Source organism: Podarcis vaucheri (genome assembly GCF_965113315.1).
Source record: "Podarcis vaucheri genome assembly, chromosome: 11".
In the NCBI taxonomy this organism is placed as follows: Eukaryota; Metazoa; Chordata; class Lepidosauria; order Squamata; family Lacertidae; genus Podarcis; species Podarcis vaucheri.
In genome coordinates this window covers 18,283,162-18,304,351 of record NC_138749.1, presented here as the reverse complement: position 1 = coordinate 18,304,351, position 21,190 = coordinate 18,283,162, and the positions used below count along the sequence as shown (strand labels likewise).

Here is a 21,190-nt window from a genome sequence, read left to right as displayed (position 1 = left end):
ATAGCTTCTTCTGTTCCTATGCAAGCAGAAACATTTTTTCTGATTGAAAAATTTTAGTAGTTTTTTAAGTACCTTGAGAGGCAATAGCTAACCTGCCTCCAACACAAGAGTTCAAAAACTTACGCATACCTGAAAAACTGTCTCACCACATTTTTCCTCTGTGCTAGATCTAGGTCACTATGGTGTTCTTTGCATGAAACATACCAAGTCTGAAGCAATTCCATAGAGTTTACTTTGCAGTAAATAATTTTACTATTCATATCCCAGTGACTTCATAAGAATCCTGCTCAGACAAAAATCTGTCTAGTCCAGCATCCTATTTCCCATGGTGGCCAACCGCAATACTGCTGAGAAGCCCATATGCAAAACATGAAGGAAATAAACCTCTCTTGCAATTGTTTCAGAAGTCCAACAGGTTAGACTGTAATCTGTCCCCACAACTTTGACAGGTGGGATTATTTTTACATCCGATGATTGACAGGCAGGTTCTGCTAGAACTCTAGTGGAATGATAGCCCATCATCTTGGAAGGATTCCTGCCAGCACATTCTTCTCATCTGTGTGCATGCACATATATGTATGGTAAGAAAGGACAGTATATTGTCCCTACAAAAAGTTATTAATTTTAATGTAAGTAGCCTTATCTACTGGGATAGTTTGGTATCATTTTATTAGTGCTTTGACATGCAGCCTTGCATAGGTGTTAGTAAGATAGAATAACAATTCCTTTAAATTTTCCCCTCTCCTTGAAAGGCAGTCATGGTCTGGTTAGAGAGGAAAGGCTTGATCTGGAAGAGGTAGGCAGGAAAAAGACCTGTTGCCTGGCAGAGTCAGGACAAGGACTTATCTGGAACAGAACCAGAAAGCATCACTTGGCCATGAAAGCACTCTTGTTCTGTGCCTTTCTAGCTAGGGTATGCTGGTTAAAAAAAGGGGGGGTTCAGACATAATATGAAACCAATGTTAAAACAAGCCATAGGTTAGGGTGCAACAACGGAATGTGTAGGCACACTTTTTAAATAACAATACAAAGTTGAAAATGAATGAACCTCAACTAAAATATGTTCACTTTTCACATGGGCTAGTCCTTCCCCCATCCACCTCACTAATATTCTTAAGAGGGTCTCTTCTCCAGTCTTCAGAGAGAAGCTGGAAGTAGGGAAGCTGTTTTAAGTGCGGAAGCACTCTGCAGTTTTAATCTGAAATCTTAGGAGCAGTACTGTGCCCAGAGGTCAGAAACTGCTCGCGCTAATGAAATTCCCTGTCGCAAAATGTGCCTAGAACAATGGGAGTTTTGAATACTGAGAACATCCTCTTTAGCGTATGTAACCTGAAGCATATGTACCCCTTCTTTGTGTGCCTCCTCCACAAAATGTTCTGAGAGTGGCCACACAAGAATAGGCCTTTTCTGCAGTGGCTCCCCGTTTGTGGAATGCTCTCTCCAGGGAGATTCAGCTGGTGTCTTCATTATATACCTTTAGCTACCAGGGGAAAAAACATTCCTCTTCAACCAGGCCTTTGGCTGATTGATATCTGATGCCCTTTCAAATGTGTTGTGGAAGGGAGGATTCTTGATTTGTTGTTGCTCTTATTTTTACTATGCATTTTGTGGTTTTAATATTGTAACTTTATGTTGTGAGGCACCCTGAAATCTATGGATGAGGATTGGCATACAAATTTAATAAATAAATATATATATATATATTGATGCACACAAGCAACTGAAAACAAAAGATACTATTCACGTACATAAGCAATTATGGGCACACAAAGTATTCCAGTTTTTCCATCCAATCAGCTCGAGCTTTACTTGAGAGGCACCCCTTACTATCAAGGACAGCTTTTTGAATGATCCAAGGACTGCAGTGGAAATTGGAGGGAGTGGTTCAAAAGGCCCACTGGATGTGTTTTTGTTTTAAAATGAAGTTATTTAGCATTGCACAAAAGCTGCATTGTAAGCATAAGAGTAGCTAACATTAATCTGCATGAAATGCTTTTGAGCTAGTTTAAAGTACTACAACACATTACTTATTATTTAAAGCTAATGTCTAGTCTTGGTAGTGTGCAAAAACTGACACTGAACTGGAACTAAACCAGAACATTAGAAAATATGGGTCAAACCAAAGAGTAGCGAAACCTATTTTTCCCCAAGGTTCAACTCCTGGGTGAAAGCTGATCATTTGAATCTCCCCCATTGTGGGGTGTTTTCGGACACTGCTCACATTTCAAACACTACTACATGGCAGCATTTTCAGAGGCTCCACACAGTGAATAGCCATACTGGTATAGAAAAGACAGGCACATGCTGTGTTTCCTACAGACAAACAGTATGGTGCTATCATGGATCTTAGCTTATGGGTGTTCTGGTTCAGAACCAGGTGGAAGAGAGAGCAGAAAGGAAAACACAGCAGGGGGCGTGGACAAGTTGCTGCCATTTTAAGTTGAAAGTATGGCTCTTCCTACTTTTCACCTCCTCTAAAGAGCTGTAAACCCTTGAGAAAAGGGTAAAAAAAAGTGCACACAGCCTCAAAGGAGAGTATTTAATTTAGGGCTGCATGCAGAGCCAGCAGTAGTGCTTGGCCAACTGCACATACAGTTCAGATGCTCCTCAAGGGACAACTACTACCCCCTCCAGGAGGCCAGGCTTGCAAGCTGTTGGTCTACAACTCAAATTCCCAAACATCCCATGCCCCAAAAAGTATTTATACCATCTGCACAGTTTCCACTAGCCTGCTGAAGCTGCATACGGAGAAGTCCTGAGTGGCATACAACCCTCCTATGATAGAGCAGTGACTGCCTCCTCCATAGCCTAGCCCTAGCTCTTTTTTTCATTTCTTGGCTCCAATGCTAGATGACAGTGATATCAACAGTCATTCAAAATTAAGGCTGAATAAGAATATGTAGATATAAAAACCCAAAATTTAAAGCACTGTTATAGAATGGTTATGAAGAAGAAGAGGAGTTTGGATATGATATCCCGCTTTATCACTACCAAAAGGAGTCTCAAAACAGCTAACATTCTCCTTTCCCTTCCTCCCCCACAACAAACACTCTGTGAGGTGATTGCGGCTGAGAGACGTCAGAGAAGTGTGACTAGCCCAAGGTCACCCAGCAGATGCACGTGGAGGAGCTGAGACGCAAACCCAGTTCCCCAGATTACGAGTCCACTGCTCTTAACCACTACACCACACTGCTCTCATTAATTACTAAAGCTAATAATTAGAAGCTATTTAAAAATAAATAAACTATAACCTGCCTTGCAAGCTGTTTTTGACCAAAAGGCAACTCATTGATATTTTTTATAAATAAGTAAAATAAATTCCAGAAGGTGATCAGGCAGGGGAGCTCTGTAAACCAGAAGTTAGTTTCTTCATTTTGCTTTCAGGCAGTGACAGACAGGCTAGTAAAACTTTTGCTGAGTACTGCACTAGCAACTTGTGTCATTTCCAAGCCTGGTGAAACGCCTAATTTTTCAATACCTACATCTGGGGAAACAAAATAGTAAGTCTGGAAAATCTAAAACCAAGAATGCTATGAAGAAAACTACCACACTCAACTTATTTGAAAAATTATTATTATTCCCAAACTTCAGCAATATTTAGCAGTCAATGCAAATTTAAGCCCCAAGCTTTCAGCAGGGCTAAAAAGTTCCTAAGCTCATGCAAACTTGCAGCAGAATGGAATTATGCTAACTGGATGCTTTTGAAGGCAAAAGAGGGTGAGATTATTTTTGCTAATTCCCCCTGCAGTCATCTGTACCTTCAAAACATCTGTTCTGGAAGGTCAGGAGTCTCCCTGGGAAAATGAAGTGATGGTGGCTGGTGGGTGGGAAATGGGCAAATATCACCTCCCCTCTTCCTCTAACAGAAGACTTTCAGATAATGGAAGAGCAATTCTGCATCCAACCCATGCAATTTCCCCAGCCCTATCCACAGTCATATATACAAATGCCTTACAATGGAAAACTCCAATTCTGACATGAAAACATGGAAGCAAGTCACACCAGTTCCAATGGAACCTATTTCTAAGCAGATCTGTTCAGAACCAATGCTTAAGAAGCATTTCGAAGAATCACTAACTTGCATACTTAAGTCCAATCAAGACTTCTATACTGCAAAGCACAGTATAACACTAAATTACTAATCTCTAAAAATGCCAATGTAGGTTAATGAAATAATTTCATTCACAGTAAATTATTCACCCTACTCAGCATTAACTAGTTTCATCATATGTATAAAGTATACAAGATGTGAATGGGCACATCTTATTGCCCATTTAGGATTAGAAGTGCATTGTCCTGGGCACCAGATACAATAAAGGGGCATTGTCCTTGACCTAGATTGAGTGCATATATGGCACTGATTCCACACTTAATCCATGCAGTTAGAATGTATGTCATTTCAACAAAGTAAATGGGGAGCAAAAGTGTGTGGGCATATGGTAGTGCCAGAATGTGTAGCTCCAATGTTAGAATAAAGGTTTAAACTAATTTGTTAACTTTTTTCTTAAATTAAAACTATTAAAAATAGAATATATGTAATACTCTGCTAAAATGCAGTTACCTGTGACACAATTTAAAGTTTTACATACCATTTAAATGCATCCCTATATGTGCAGTTTTCAAAAACACATTCACCATTCCCAAATGCTTAGAGAAATTTGGGGGGGGGGGGGAGAGCAGTGTCTTTTTGATAAAATATAAGGCTTACACAAGTAAAATCCTATTCACAACCCAGTATATGAACCATCTCCTTTTCATTAATTTTAACAGAACTGAATCAGTTTCAATTTAAGATTATAGATTTGCAAAATTAGATATGTTTTATACTTTGTTAAAACAAAGTACAATAAGTGTTTTAGCACTTATTTTATTTTATGAACTTTTCATTAAAAAAACTATTCAAGAACTAAAAAAATGGAAAGTGTACATCATATATAAATTTTTAGGAAGCAAGAAACAAAGATTTGCTTATTAGCTAAGGCATCCTAATCACACATATTTAACCAAGAAATTCAATGAAGAAATAATTGTTCAGTATTTCTAGAGACTATTTTAAGTTTTCTGTCCACTGCTTGGTATTTTTTTAAAAAGCTGGAAACTTTGTAATCTCATATAAATAAAAATAAAAATATGGTCAAATTATAATACAAATCATAGCATACATGTAGAAAAAGTCTGCTGAATTTTCCATATCCCATATATTACATGATCACCTTCAAAACACACAAAATATTTGAATAAAGTGAAAGACAGCAGTAGGAGAATGTGTGGCTATAGGAAATTAGTTCATAATTAAATCTTGAACTAAAATAAATAACTTGCTGGAATTATACAAATTGTGATCCGAAACATCTCGCAATTTAAACAAAATCATATTGTGTGTAACTTAAGTGACAAAAGAATTATCAGATCTAGTGTCGCTTTCTGATGATGAAAAACAGTCAAGTACAACTATTTTCCATACAGTCCTTTCTTTCCTGTAAACTAGACCTATGCCTCTACATACACCACAGCTTAGGGAAAACAAAGATTCAGTTACACACACGGGCACAATTAGAAACGACATGTCTCACTCAGCAATTCATAAAGTTCAGAAATAAAAGCTGCTTTTTCAAACTGAAAATGGTTCCTCTCCAGTGCATATAGGCCTGAGGCCCTGTTGCAAACAGTGTCTAACAGGCCCAGGCAGCACAAAGACAGGAATGGCAGATTAGTGGGAGGGAGGGAGGCCAGGTTTGGGGCTCAGCAGGATCTTCAAGCTTTTTAAAATTCAAACTGCTGCCTGACCAATACAAATCACGGACACATTGCTGACTACTACACAGATTCACAGCATTAAAAACACGCCTTCTGTGTGACAGCTATATTAACGTCACTATATTAACATGTATGAGGAGCCATAAATGCACAATAGTACTCTATGAACAACAACAAAAGTTACTTTACTTATGAGAAGCACTAAATAACAGCTAACTTCCAATACAAATACAACACTTACAACATCATGAAAGCTAGCACTATGAAATGTTGCTATGCTCTAACCATCATTGAAAGACATCATTTGGCAACTAGCAATATAAAAATAGCTATCACAACCAGATGAAATGCAGTTCTTCATAGCTATGTGGAACAATTCCATTCTATTAAAACAACATTTATAAATCTATAATTTCCAAAATATTCTATACGTATCTTTTAAAATGCTACATATGCTACCATTTAATGTTAGGAGGCTTAACAAACTTTCAGATAAGTGACAGAGGCATCACCCAATTACACAAACAGCCTGGACGCAATCAATACCTATGGATTTGAAATTGATCTACTTTCGTTTTTAAAATATTAAAACTTCAGTCTAATTCTGCACAATTTTGACCCATTTCTCAGCCCAATCCTAAACATGTTTACTCAGAAGTATGCTGCATCGACTTCAGTAGCACTTCCTTCAACATGTATGTTTTAGGACCGCAGGCTTAACTACAATTGATGAGGAGATTCCAAATTTAAGGTTTTTGGCCTTTACAGTGGCAATCAACCACATAGATGTTTAGGCATCCGTCGTTGCAAAGTATCAACGTTTTACTTCCCATGGAGCAACAACAGCTAACTATTTATCTTTTTATGGAAAGCGAGATGGAAAAAAGGGAAATAAAGGTGGCATACGCTGCAGCCTGTGTACGTTGAGAGTTGGGCAGGTGTTTGCGTTCTGTCAGTCATCCAGAAAGGGCTTTTATTTTATCAACGCAGTAGTAGTAGCAGTAGTAGTAGTGCACGCATTCGAAAGGCCTTGCACAGAGCCAGCGACAATTAATCACCTCTCCAGCCAAACAAATTTACCGTGTACACTCCAACTATCTGAACCGTCGGGATTGAGCAAGGAAGGTTCGAAGGAAACATAGTTGCTGCCAACCATACACAGGGAGCGCGTGGGAGCGCCCGTCTCTCTCTCCCCGCCACCCCGCGCGATTTGGCTGGGACCTTTTCTTTCCCCTCCTTCCTCCCTCAGCTCAGCCCGCCGGTGTGAAGTTGTAAATATGGCACAGGTTCGGTGCCCCAGCCTCTGCTCCAACTGTATTGTTTCCTCCTCCCCGCTCTTGCTCTCGGGCGCCGAGGCCTGTCACACAGGAGCCACCTCGCCTCTCTAATCCCCGAGCTGGAGTGAACGCGCTGGCCGCTGGGCCTGCGCCCTCCTCCGGGCTTGGGCTCCTCCAGCAGCTCGGCAGAAACCATTCTCTCCTCCGCCAAACCCCGGGAGGAGGCGGAGGCGGAGGCAAACGTGAAAACACCCCCCACCCCTCGGCTGCCACTCATTATTTCTCTTCCCCTCACCCCCGCCGCCCCACTCCTCTCCCTTTTCCCACACCGGCCGAAAAGGCTAATTCCCCTGACTGGGCCGCCTCGCCTAAGAGGAGGCCCAGCTCGCGGCTTCCCTTTCGCGGAGGAGAAGAGGAGAAACCTGAAAGGGGGGAAAGAGGGGGGGCTTTTACCTGAGCAAAACACCGTCTGAAGCCAACCGAAAGCCAAGCGGTGGCGGGGGGGGGGAAGGAGGAAGGAGAAAAATCCGCCCCCCTCCCTCCTCAGAGGATCCGCCGCTGGGCCGCCGCGGAGCGAGAGGAGGAGGGGAGATAATATAACAACAATAATCCGGGCCGGGAGGGGGGCTGGCTCCTCTTCCGTCTCCTCCTCAGTGCAGCGAACATGTAGAGCCGGGGACGGGCGGGAGCGGCCGAAGCGAATCCCTTAAGTCGCCGCCGCCGCCGTCGTCTTTGCCGTCCTCCCCGCCGCCGCCGCCGTCCTCTTCTTCTTCTTCTTCCTCCTCCTCCTCTTCTTCTTCTTCTTCCTTCCCCTCCTTGCCGTCGTCCTCCCACCAAGCCCGATTCACGCCGCCAACATCCACACGGGCCGGGGCCGAGCCGGATTCGATAAACACCTCACGCACCGAACGACCGACCGACCGACCGACCAACCCCGGGAGGGGAGGGAGGAGAGGAGCGAGCGAGCGGGAGGGAGGGAGGGAGGAGGGGGAATCTCCTCTGCCGCGGCTTGTTCCTTCTCTTCCGCCGCCGTCACCACCGCCGCCGCCTCTCCGCCTCCTCTGTGTACGCGGGCGGGTGGGGCGGGGCAGGGAGGGGACTGCTTAGGCCACGGTGAGTCGGTACCGGGGAGGAAGGAGATGGGGAGGGAGGAGAGAGAGAAGAGAGAGAGGGGAAAAGGAGCCTGCGTGAATGTGAGCGTCGGTCTCGCTCCCTCTCAGAACAAAATGCCGACCGGAAGTGCAGCTGTAGGAATGACTCCCTCCACCGGCGCCAAACACCAACAACCTCCCCTTTTTCTCTCTCCCTCTCCTTCTTCTGTTGCTGCTTCTGTTTCGCTTGCTCACTGCTTTCCTGCCTCCCTAAGCTGAGAGATCCATCCATGCACTCGCCGGGGAGGCTCTTCAGTCTGCGTCGCCGCGCAGACAGCTGATGGCAGCTCCGAGTTGCGTATATGGGTGCTTTGCTTTTCTCTTTTTATCCGTTTTTCTTTCTTTCCCCCACTCCTTTCTTTTGCTGTATGTATATACGGAAGGCTGGAGTTTGTAAATAAAGGCCTGATGTTACGAGGAGAAGATCTACGAACTGTCAAGATGAGGCACACGACGGAAATACTTCAGCAAAATAAATTGTCCATTTTTCTATCTTTTAAAAATGATAAAAGCCACATGAAGAGGATTGAAAATACGAAGAACTCCCAAGAAAGAGGATGAGTGGAAATTTAGAAAAGGGTGGTGGGGGAATACCTGCTGCATTCTTTCATATCCAGATGGAATATTGGAAGCTTGTTTCCGCTTACGCCTGGTTTTCTTTTATTAAATTTCTCGTTCGTGTTTGCATGTGTGCTTTTATAAGGTGTTGATCCTGGATCGCCATATCGTCGGATTTGAAGTTCTCACTGTTGAAAATTCTGGTTTCCAGATGGGCATGCTTTTCCAAAACCGTTTTTTTCTGAAATAGCGTTCGGGGGGGAATCCGTGATATTGAAATGAAGGCTCCTTCGCTGGAAAATTGAGATGGTTGTTGACAGATTTCTTGCAAATAGTGTAATAATGGGTTGAGAAAGCAGCCTTGGAAGAAGGGGACATTGACGGACTTGAAAGCCTATCTACAGTATTTTCTCTTCAGGTAAATTGTTTTAGTTTGTGAGATTATGGAATAGGAACGAAGTGGAATTCATATAAATTGGCTTAAATGCCTGCTTTTTTCCAGTGCTTTGGAGCTCTCAAACCCCCCCAATATAATCAAGGTGCTATTTTTTAAATACAGTATTTCTACTAGAGTCAGTTTTCCATAATGCTCAGAGCTCAACCTCATGTAGTTGTTTGAATGCAGTAATCCAGGGCCAGCCGCTGCTAGAAATTAGGCACTATGGCCCTGTTTCAAAAGAGCACATACAAACAAGATGTTCTTGTGTGTAGATGGGTATAGTTTTAAGTATATGCATATTGTGCTATAGGAATATGATTTTAGCTACTTGTAACATTCTGGATTGTAAGTCTTTGAATATAAGGAAATAAATATACATATACTCCAGATTTAAAGACCTAGAATCCTGCTACAGTTACGGTAGTCATGACTAATGCCATACACACTTACCTGGGAATGATTACCACTGAACACAGTAGGACTTCCTGACTAAATATGTGTAGGATCATACTGGACATTCAAGTCAAAGCAATGAAAATTCAGTTTCATTTGTTTCAAAGAGATTTAGTAAAGACAAAATTAGACATATTTGCCAGGTAGTGATCAAAACGTGTTAGGTATCATTTATCCTGAAAAATATTTTCAGTTTGTAGAGAAGACACTAACTTTTTAAAATTGTATGTGTTTTCAAGTATTATTACAGGTAGCAGGTCCTAGATACCAAAGCAGTAGTATACCCACAAGCAGATTGTTTCAGTGCAGAAACTTAGGGGTAACGTATTTCTCCATTTTCTCCATTTACTATATGTTTAGGAATTATGGTATGGTGAATTTTTTTGTTAAAAAATCCAGAATACTTGTCTTGTATAAAATAGAGCTTGAAATGTTATGAATTTAATTTCTTCACATAAGATGTATTCTGAGAAAAATGTTGGTAAAAAGTATTTGTGGGCAATTTAATGTATGTTGCAAAAAAAGCATAAGAATTAATCTCATATTTCATCTGTAAATTATTTACAAGCTAAATACTTGTTTGGTCATAAACCGTATGTAGTTGTGCTCTTAAATTTAAATTTAGGGTGTTACTTAAATAAACCTAAGTAAATTAATGGACCTAACTTAGTCATATTCATTAATTTCAGTGGGTCTACTCTGAGTAGTACCACCCTCTACAGGTTTTCATTCAGTCAGGTCTATACATTAAAACATAGTTTGAAGACTATAACAAAACAAGTTTAGTTAAATGTGGTTTTCTCAGATATTGAAATATTAATATATTTTAATAAGGCAGATCCAAAAAAATATCTGCTCCGATACACTTTGCCTTGTGCAGTCAGGATTTCCTTTTTAAAATGTAGACTGTTCATACTAAGTATAAATGTAAAGAGCCAAATTGTGCCCTCCTGTGGAAAAAGCACAAAAAGCCCAGAAAACCTTTGAGTTATTTCTAGGCAACCTTAGCAGGAAATTCCCTTATTCGCAAACCTGCATTCTGAAAATGAATCCAGAAACAGACACTAACATATCCATGCTGCCCTGTAATTAATACAGAAAGCAGCACCACTCTGAAAGTTTAGATGCAGAGTGAACAACATAAATACTGTACTGAGCATCATATATAAAATGAGTTGCAGATCTACAGCCTATTTACAAAGTTGTTTCTGAATGTATTAAGGATATTATTTCCATCAAGAGCATACCTGGTGACCAAAGCTCCTAGACTTGTTATACCTTTTGCATAATTTAATATAATAATTTCAATAAAAAAATTTTCTATTGAAATTGATACTTCTAAAGGTAAAGGACCACTGGACGGTTAAGTCCATTCAAATTTGACTATGGGGTGCGGCGCTCATCTCCCTTCAGGCCGAGGTAGCTGGCATTTGTCCACAGACAGCATTAAGGGTCATGTGGCCAGCATGACTATACCACTTCTGGCACAGCGGGACACTGTGACAAGTGCCAGAGTGCACAGAAATGCTGCTTGCCATCCCGCTGCAGCAGTTCCTATTTATCTACTCATGTTGGTATGCTTTTGAACTGCTAAGGTTGGCAGGAGCTGGGACAGAGCAACAAGACAAACCCCGTCACTCGGATTCAAACCACCAAGTGGGTGGTGCTGTGGTCTAAACCAGGGGTCAGCAAGGTTTATCTTGCCTGGGCCGGATCGGGCCGGCAGAGATCCCTCCGTGGGCTGGATTGTGAACCCCCCCCCCCCGCGCAATTTTCGGCATCTGTGTCTGCGCAGACGCAATTTTGAATGTCTGCGCATGCGCAGATGTGATTTCCAGCACCGCAGAAGCGGGTCCCCATGCCACACTGCGCCAGTTTATCGCAGCACGTGAGCGGGCAGCTCTGTTCGTGGGCCGGTTGAACGACCTCTGCGGGCTGCTTCCAGCCCATGGGCCTTAGGTTGCTGACCCCTGGTCTAAACTACTGAGCCTTTTGTTACTTCTAGATGTCAGAAACATTACACCAGTGGTATCAATAGTACATAATGAGTAATACCCTCTCTAAGAGAGTGCTGAGTTGGGATACCAAAATCTGGGTTCAAATTCTTACTTGACTCTGAAATTCACAGTGTAGCCTTGGGCAAGTTAACCAAGCCTAGCTTGCAAAAATAATAGTCTTTTACTTTAAAGGCAAAGACTCAGGCAACAGCATTCATGAACACAATACTTTTTTAGTCTTTAAGGTGTCACATGATCCTTTTTGTATTTGCTTTTATACACTAACATAGCTAACCCACTGGAATTTGCAATTTCACAGGATAAAATGCTGTTCTAACCCTGGGATACAAATGGAGCAATTTAAGTGCAACAAAGAGTTTTCTAGCACCATAGAGACTAACAAGTTCAAATACATTTAACTTATTTTAGATGGTGAATAGCTAATCCATATACTACTCTAATGCTTTTCGACTACTACAGTGACAACTTGACTGGTACAAACCTACATGTCCAATATTTTATAATAAGGTTTTCACTCATTGCATACCTGCTTTGCTTGCCTTACATGTACAAATGTATCAACAAATAGCTTTTTAGACTGGAATATAATCTGGAATTGAAGGTGATTAATTTGCATTTGTATAGCGTTTTGCAAGTTTAGGAAATACTTGGGTTAATGGAATAATTTAAAGTAATAAGAATGAGTGTTATCTAAGATAGTTTCATAGTTACTTTGTGTAGATATGTCAAAATATTCATGCAGCGGAGCAGAAAAAATATTAATTTTTTTGCATTTTTCACACATTCTCCCATTTGTCATGGTGTAATGTTTTTAGAATACAATAGCCCTCTTTGGACATTTAATTTCCCCACACAATTAGTATCACATGAGAAAGAGTAGGACTCTATCATGTCCTTGGGCCTGGGCCGACTTTATCACCCTCCATGCCCGGGGGGTGAGCGGTAACACCTTCTCCTGAACTCATGCAACTGGAAACGGACAATTGAAATTATCAAGCGGCTGGAGCAATTCCCCTGTGTTGAAAACATCATTTTGGGCTTTTTTAGTTTGAAAAAGAAGGGTTATTAGGAGACATTATATTATGCATAGTGTGGAGAAAGTGAATTTTTTCTCACTTTCTCATAATACTTGGGGCCATCCTATGAAGCTGAATGTTGGAAGTTTCGGGCAGAAAAACATTTGTATTTTCTTACCTTTTCTTGCTTCCTCCTTACCTTGTCATAAATTTGTGATTATTCTTCCACATAAATGATGCACTGTAAATCTATGTTTTAAGTAATCATACCTAAAATAGAATGTTTAAAAGTTTTAACATGCGATAACAATGCTTATAACCTACTCTCAATTTCCCTTTAACAATGAAAAACCAGTCACCAATTGCTAATAATGATGAGATTTTAGTCATTCTCAGAGTAGATGTACTGAAATAAATCGAGTCCAGTAACTTGTCCATTCATTTCAGTGAGTCTATTCTGCATCTAGTACCTTAAAATTTATTATCTGAGAAAAATTCTAGATTGCATAATATCATAAAAAATAAGCAGCATTCAAATATACAATAAAACAACATACAAACATTAAAGTCCTGACTTGATTTAAGTCTGAAATTCTATATACACTTGCTTGATGGTAAGCTCCATTGAATTTAATGTTTCTTAATGGGTCTTACTTCTGAGTAGACATGCATAGCACCACATTATTAAAGTTTTCAGCCATTCTGGAAGCACATAAACAAAAGACCCATCATTAGGTAAACCCATATGATCCAGCCAAACATCTCCTCAGAGTACCCTTAAAAAAAATCCAAAATATTTAAATCCTATAGAATTTAGCAAGGATTAAGAGAACAACTGCCCCATAGGACTTCAGAGAACTAATTTCACGTGATTAATCATTTTTTTTAAACCACCACAACTATGTGTTTTACTCAGTTTATATTAGGTGTGTTTAGAAATTACTCTCCTCACCTGCTCATTGCCATCAATTACTCAGAAGATAATCCTTGTCTCTCATATGGGCTGAATATCTAATGCTTGCTCATTAAATACACTTCAAAACCACCTTTTAATTACAAATACGCAAAGCAGTGAACAACATTTAAGCAAATGTCTCTCTTGATAGTTCCCTTTTTTTATCTCATTATCATGAAGAAAATCTGGAAATTACCCTTGCTTGAATTGTAGGGCGGGGGGGGGGGGAATAGTGATACTGATGTCAAATGGCGCTCCCAACAGACTTTACAATATACTATATCCTCAAAATAATTAAGAGGGACTCATAAAGTCTCCTAAGATATAGCTATGAAGCCCTGTAAGATTTCCAGAGTGGCCCTTTGACTTGAAGAAATCCTTCGCCTTTCTATTCCCCTCAGACAACGGACTAGGCCACTAAACTCCTTTTAGGAAAGAGTCCATATTTGCCCTCAAATATTTACCTCAGGTTTGACCATTTTATTTCATAGATGTATACTTTAACATTTTTACAATGATATTATGGATTCATTTATAACGTTTTTAAAAAAAGAAATATGCAAATTAATGGATAACAATAAGTCATCTTCCTTTTTTATCTGGGTAATGGTACGGTCCAGTGAAGTTTCTCTCAGGAGTATGAAGAGAAATGATTCTGTTTCTTCTGTTGTGCCAAAGCTTACAGAACCCAAGAATCAGACAGCTAGATCACACTTAATATGAGATTTTAAAGAAATTATTGGCTTTTAAAGATTCTCATAATCTTTTAAACATTAATTTGTGTATTCAGAAATATATGTCACTCCATGATGCGATTTTTTAAAAAACAGAACTGCTATTTTAAAAAGAATAAACCCAAAAAGCCATAACAACATAAAGAATGTGATTTGTAATTTAAACACATACACATCCTTTTTCATGTAATATATGCAGTTCTAGACATTAATGTTCATTAATGCTTTATGCACTCTAGTGTTCTGAAAAACATTTTTCATGCTTTTTGTCTAATATCACCACTGGGACACATTTTCCTTAGGCAGACAGTGCTTTATATCTCCCATTAACTAAGTTTCAGTTCTTTAAAAAGTAAATTAAGAAAATAGGATGAAAAGTCTAGTACCCAGTACTGTAATTCATATCAGACGTGCAACCTGATCCCATGCTTGTTTACTCAAAAGTAAGTGCCACTAAGAAATGGAGTCTAATCTCAAGTCAGGCTCAGCTCATTAGCCACAATTGGCAACAGTCAGTCCCACTGAACATTATGGGACTTTTTATCTGGGAAAGACAGAGGACTGAGCTGTTAGGCTATATTCCATGAATTGTGTACCTGTAACTTCAAATCACTGAAGGGGAAACTGCAGATATTTGTGTAAAACTGACTTCAGTTTAATTATAATAAACAATAAATGAGAGGTGATTGGTAATTCCTTTTACTTTAGCAGAACACATGGCATATGAACAGCCACAGCTAATGGGGTGGGGAAAACTCAAATCTTTTGACATCCCTTTGGATATTATAAATAACTACAAATATGTAGGGGGGGTATTAACATGTATTAGAGATGGAATAATTCGTTTTCATCTAACTTTCCTCAGAGTTTTTTATTTCTTTATCCCCCATTTTATTTATTAGATTTTCACATCTCACTTTTCCTGCTAGGATCTCAAGACAGTGTTGAGGGTCGCCCCCCCCCCATTATCCTAATAATAACCCTGTTAGGCGGAGAAATAGTGAATGGCCAAGGAGACCTAGTGAGCTTCATGGCTGAGGGGGGATTTGAATGGGGGTCTCCTGAGCCCTAGTCTGACACTCTAACCACTATACTCTTTTAGGATAGTCTTTTAAAAATTGAATGTGAATCTTAAAAAAAAATACTGAAGTTTTTTGGCCAGCATCTACAAGCCCAGCATTGGTGTTCAGCATACGGGAGCAGTTGCTACCATCCACACACTCCAGCAGGGGATAGCTGAGCTGATGCTTTGCCTGGATGTCTGTCACCATCCCCAGCCATCACTTGGCAGCGATTCCACCAGGTGTGCTTACCTGCCAGGGTATCACTGTAATGGCCTGGGAGCTAAAGGGATACTTAGCTCAGGTGGGTGCCTGGCAGCTGCCACATTTAATCTCTAACAGTGCTGTGCAAGATAAAATGTGTCAGCTACAAGCTGCTAATCAGTGGTCACTTGTCTCCTAGCTCTTTACATCACTGCCAACAGCCTACCTGACTGTTTACTTGTTTGGGAGAGGGGAAGTCTGGCAGTACCACCAATAGAAACTCATCCAGGGTTCCTAAAACCTGGAGCAGGGCCTAAACACCTGTCATCAAAGGTTACTAGTATGGCTTAATTATACTTTGCATTTATACTCTTTCCAATGTCCAAATGTTTGACAAACCCCTCCAACAAGGTCTCATCATTCAAGCTGCAATCTGAACCATGTCTACTCAGAGGTAAGTCCAATTGAATTCAGTAGGGCTTATTCATGGGTAAGTGGACTTTGAATTGCAGTCTAAATTGCCAACAGTCCGTATATAGGTGATACAATCTAATGAAAACGTTCTATGTGGCCGCAGTCTCACTTCTAACTGAAGCAATAACCACAGTGATGGATGGGGAGCATGAAGGGTAGAGAAAGTAGAGTTTTGTGAAAGGGGGTTGAAATAGAAGAGGGAGCACATCATTTGTTGTTTTGTGAAGTATCTAACCTGCCATTACAATATGAAAAATAATCAGTGCTAGTAGCAGTTGTATGGAATGTTAAATCCTTAACTGTCCTGATAAAGGAGATCCACAGGTACAAATGAGCAGTGAGAGCAAGTGACAGGCAAACTGGCTTAAAAAAGAAAACCCCACATATGCTTTTATACCATTCTATAATGTTTAATGGGGACGCAGGTGGCGCTGCGGGTTAAACCACAGAGCCTAGGGCTTGCTGATCAGAAGGTCGGTGGTTCGAATTCCCGCAACGTGGTGAGCTCCCGTTGCTCAGTCCCTGCTCCTACCAACCTAGCAGTTCGAAAGCACATCAAAGTGCAAGTAGATAAATAGGTACCGCTCTGGCAGGAAGGTAAATGACGTTTCCGTGCGCTGCTCTGGTTTGCCAGAAGCAGCTTAGTCATGCTGGCCACATAACCCGGAAGCTGTTCGCCGGCTCCCTTGGCCAATAAAGCGAGATGAGTGCCGTAACCCCAGAGTCGGTCACGACTGGACCTAATGGTCAGGGGTCCCTTTGCCTTTTATAATGTTTCATAGGTCTTCTGCTTTGGCTGAATCACCACAGCTTGGCAACAAAATCTGGGGATTTTTTGAGGGGTGGTGGTGGTACTGATTGTTTTTCTTCAACCATTTGATTTACCATGTGATATGTGCATAATATGAAAACTGACAAGTACAGCTTTTTGAAAGCTGAGGCAGTGGGTTTGACAGACAGTGCCAGTGAGCAGCTTCAGAGCATAACAGCTCCCAGCTATAATGTTAAACAGATAAAGATGCTATCAGCACTCATGATTCTACCTGAAGATACATAACGTAAAGGTAAAGGTACCCCTGCCCGTACGGGCCAGTCTTGCCAGACTCTAGGGTTGTGCGCCCATCTCACTCAAGAGGCCGGGGGCCAGCGCTGTCCGAAGACACTTCCGGGTCACGTGGCCAGCGTGACATCGCTGCTCTGGCGAACCAGAGTTTTGCTCACCTGAAGAATCCCAGAGCACATTGCATACCATTGTGATGGTGCCTCCTGCAGGATCTCCTATTTCCTGCGCAACTCAGGGAAAGGGGTATTGGCAAGGGAGTATGAGAAGTGGTGGGCCACCCTACGTCCTGTGCCGTCCAAGGGGAAAGTGTTCCTAGCAAACAGTGTAGCCCTATGCTCAGTCCACTCTTCCACTTTAAACAAGTCATTGCTGCCAGATAAAAGGGGAGAGTGTATATACCAGGCTACCCCTTATGAATCAGCCTAAACTCTCCCCTGGGGTCTCCCTGAAGCCTCTCAAGGCAACACAAGGTATGGTTTACAGGCATGAGAGTGCTTATAGCAAGCTGAGACTACATAGGTTTATGAAACAAGATAAAAATTTATTAGAATCATAGAGTTGGAAGGAAACCTGAGGATCATTTAGTCCAACATTTGCAATGCAGGAATATGCAGCTGTCCCATATGAGGATCGAACCTGCAACTTTGGCGTTGTCACCACCATGCTCTAACCAACTGAGCTATCTAGGCTGATGATGGAAAATAGTTTTAAGATGGAAAATGGTTTTATAAGTTACAGAAGTTATAGAAAAGCAATATATTCCCATTTGGATCAAAATAACAAACTAAAGTAGATTAAAACACCTTCCATGGGTGAATTGTTTCATACCCTATTCTTAAAACAACTCTCTAAGTAGGTCAGTTATCCCCATATTGCAGATGCAGGGCAGAGGCTGAGAGGTTGTGGTTTGCCTAATGTAGCCTAGTGAGTTTAAGGCCAAGGTGAAATTTGAAGCAGGGGACCTAAGTTCATTGTTCATATTCTTAGCTGCAATGGTTCACCAACTCAATGCTATATTTATACCTTCTGATTAGGGAAATCCCCGTTCTATGATGGGAAACATTGATTGCAAATATATCAACACTTCTGCTAGCTTTGTAGTGACATCCACCTTCTAGAGAGAAGATTTGCATTCATCAAATAATCTTGATAACTACCACAAGAACCAACTTGGATGAAGTGGATAAATGTTGGGCAAGAGTGGGTGAGACCCGCATTCAAGTCCCTGCTTAGTCACAAAGCCACCGCATAGCCTTGGGTAAGTCATGACCTCTTTCCCTAACCTACCACACAAAATTGTTGTGGAGATAAAATGAGATAATGCCATACATGCCAACTGGGGGGAGGAGGAGGCAGAAATGTCAAATAAATAAAGCAAAACCAATGGTGTAGAAAGACAAGCTGTGGCATTTTCAGAGTACTACAACCTTTGCAAGTTGTCATAGGACAGGACTAGTCCTCACTGCGAGAGGTGAGGTTACAGGGAAACAGGTAGCGGGTCTTCTTGGTAGTGGCGCCCCCCTGTGGAATGCCCATCAGATGTCAAGGAAATAAACAACTATCTGACTTTTGGAAGACATCTGAAGGCAGCCCTGTTTAGGGAAGTTTTTAATGTTGACCTTTTAGTGTGTTTTTAATATCCTGTTGGAAGCCGCCCAGAGTGGCTGGGGAAACCCAGCCAGATGGGCGGGGTATAAATAATAAAATTATTATTATTATTCCTGCTCCACACCAAAAAGTGATTTGAAAATGTTCAAAGGAATTTAAGATAGCTATAGACATCAACGGAGAAATCAATGACTTTAATGTAGTACCTGCCCTAAAAAAACATAAAAATGGAGGAAGAAACCCAAGTCAATGAGGACTGAGAATGCTCACTAGACACTAAATACAGACTTCGGGGTCAGTTGGGGGGGACGGGACAGGAAACTGGAAGGAAGAATGGAATGGAGTCGCTGAAACCATGAACAGAAGCTCTCCATACTGCATAATTTTGTTGCTGGGTCCTGCTTGCAGTAGCCCTATATGTGGCGAAGCATTCTAGAACACATTCTAGAACAGGGATAGCCAACATTTTGTCTTCCAGATGTTGTTGGACTACAACTCTTTTCATCCCTGACCCATTGGCTATGCTGGCTGGGGCTGATGGGAATTGTAATAGAACAACATCTGGAGAGCATTACATTGCTATCCTGTTCTAGAGTGCCAGTGAAGCCACAAAGGTTTAGGTAATTGCTCATCCTCAAAATGGACTCTTGATCACTATAATGTGTCCAGTGTTTTCTCAATATAAAACATTGTAGGATATGGGTGGGGAATTTACAGCTCAGCAGATATTGCTGGACTACAACTCCCATCATCCCTGAACATGCTGGCTGGAGCTGATGGGAACTGAAGTCAGTGACAGGTCCCCCTTCCACGGTCATAGAGGAAGTTCAGGACTGGTGAATAAGATGTCTTTCTGACATTGCTGATTTTCACACTAAGAACCTCCTGAGAAGATCCCGAGGAATCCCAGGGTTCTTAGGAACAGTTTGAAAACCACCAATTTAAGACACTGGAGAATACAATTACTGTATCAGTGATTTTTTCACTATTCACTCAGATTGTTTATGCTCTTCCTTCCATAGCATGTTATCAAAGAGTGTGTCATCAAAAGCATATAATCTGAATGTGTATGTTGCTGAATATCATACATACAGAAAGCCATGGATTCCCAGTATATTAATTATAAATGCTAGGAAGCTATACCTATTTGTCACTAGATCCACTGAAGTATAGCAAAACTCATTAACTCAATGTCTAATGAAATCAGTATGGGTTCTCCTTGCAGCCATATTCCAAGATAGTATCTGATAATCTGTGAGGTTGGCAACATACTTCTGAATAAAAGTTTTAATACTGAGAGAGGCAAAAAGGTGACAAGAATTTGAGCTTTTACACAATTTAAATATTATTCTGTACTCCTCATTAATTCCAATGAGGTTTAAATAATGGTTCAATGGTACATTTAAGTACTGGTCTGGCAGTACATCTTTATAATTACATATTGTGATTAATAGCTGTTTCTATTATACATCATATTATTTTAAGGAATAGCCATGTCTGTTGAAAGTAGATAAAATGTTGACAAAAGTACGTACTTTAAATAGTAATAGCCCTTTAGTGACTTCCTTCAGCAGTAATTTTTATTTGTTCAGAAAGTGTGGTGTATAAATAAGCCATATAAGAAACTGAGGACTATTTTAAAAGCCTTGTAAAAGTGCTCACAATTATTATTCCCCCAGAAACACTAGTTTACGGCATATGGAAAAGTGTTTCTTCTTTGACAAATAAGTTTTTATTAATTTTCCAATATTCCCCCCAATGATAGCCAAATTATAACAATATCAATTAATTTGGAAAATTGTTTCTTAACCAGGTATCTAGGTGTTTTATAGTTAACAAGACAAACAGGTATCTAGGCATCATTACTGTCTGGGAGGTACGGGTAGCAGTTGTGGGTAGGAGTGCATTCTACCTTCTCAGGCTTGTATATTAGCCATAGCTGTCAACGTTTCGCTTTTTTTAAGGGAAATTCCCTTATTCGTAACAGGATTCCTCGCAAGAAAAGGGAAAAGTTGACAGCTATGACAGCTGTGGCCCTATCTGAAGCAGCATGGCTTAGCTTTGGTTGCTTCAGTGCTCGGGGGTTGGGGTGGTGGCAGTCTCTCAATGATGATTCAGAAACTTAATGCAAAACACAGCCACCTGGCTTGAGTCAGGGTTTGAGTCAACAGGAAGCAGGAACTCAGGTTGGAGCGCTGTTCTAGGACTGCCTCCATCCGGGAGGGGGGGGGGGTTTCCATGCCTCGTGCTTGCCCATAGTGGGGCTTTACTTCCAGCTGCCTGGGCTCTCGTCATTAACTTTTAATTCTTAAATAGTTTGCACCCTGCATCCGTGTGATCCTGCTGGCAACCTAAGATCTGTGTCTGAAGTCCTATTTCTGTGCCAGCCAGTGAAATTGGTTAGGAATGCAAATGGTCTTCG

The 21,190-nt window shown here is 41.0% G+C and overlaps 1 protein-coding gene and 1 long non-coding RNA gene across 8 annotated transcripts in view; one reads left to right on the top strand and one right to left on the bottom strand.

The window, feature by feature from the left end:
• Positions 1–7,992, bottom strand: part of NIPBL (NIPBL cohesin loading factor) — a 124,647-nt gene extending 116,655 nt beyond the window's left edge. Inside the window, exon 1 of one of the 3 annotated variants that reach the window (XM_082241724.1) lies at positions 7,488–7,992. The gene's annotated coding sequence lies outside the window, so the exon portion shown is untranslated. The remainder of the gene's footprint in view (positions 1–7,487) is intronic. The other 2 variants (XM_082241723.1, XM_082241725.1) reach the window with 2 other exon arrangements.
• Positions 7,993–13,354: 5,362 nt separating this feature from the next.
• LOC309514265 overlaps positions 13,355–21,190 on the top strand; it is a 29,961-nt gene continuing 22,125 nt past the window's right edge. For 2 of the 5 annotated variants that reach the window (XR_014211847.1, XR_014211849.1), the window contains exons 1-2: positions 14,108–14,801; positions 18,195–18,418. This is a non-coding gene — a long non-coding RNA (uncharacterized lncRNA). The other 3 variants (XR_014211848.1, XR_014211850.1, XR_014211851.1) reach the window with 3 other exon arrangements.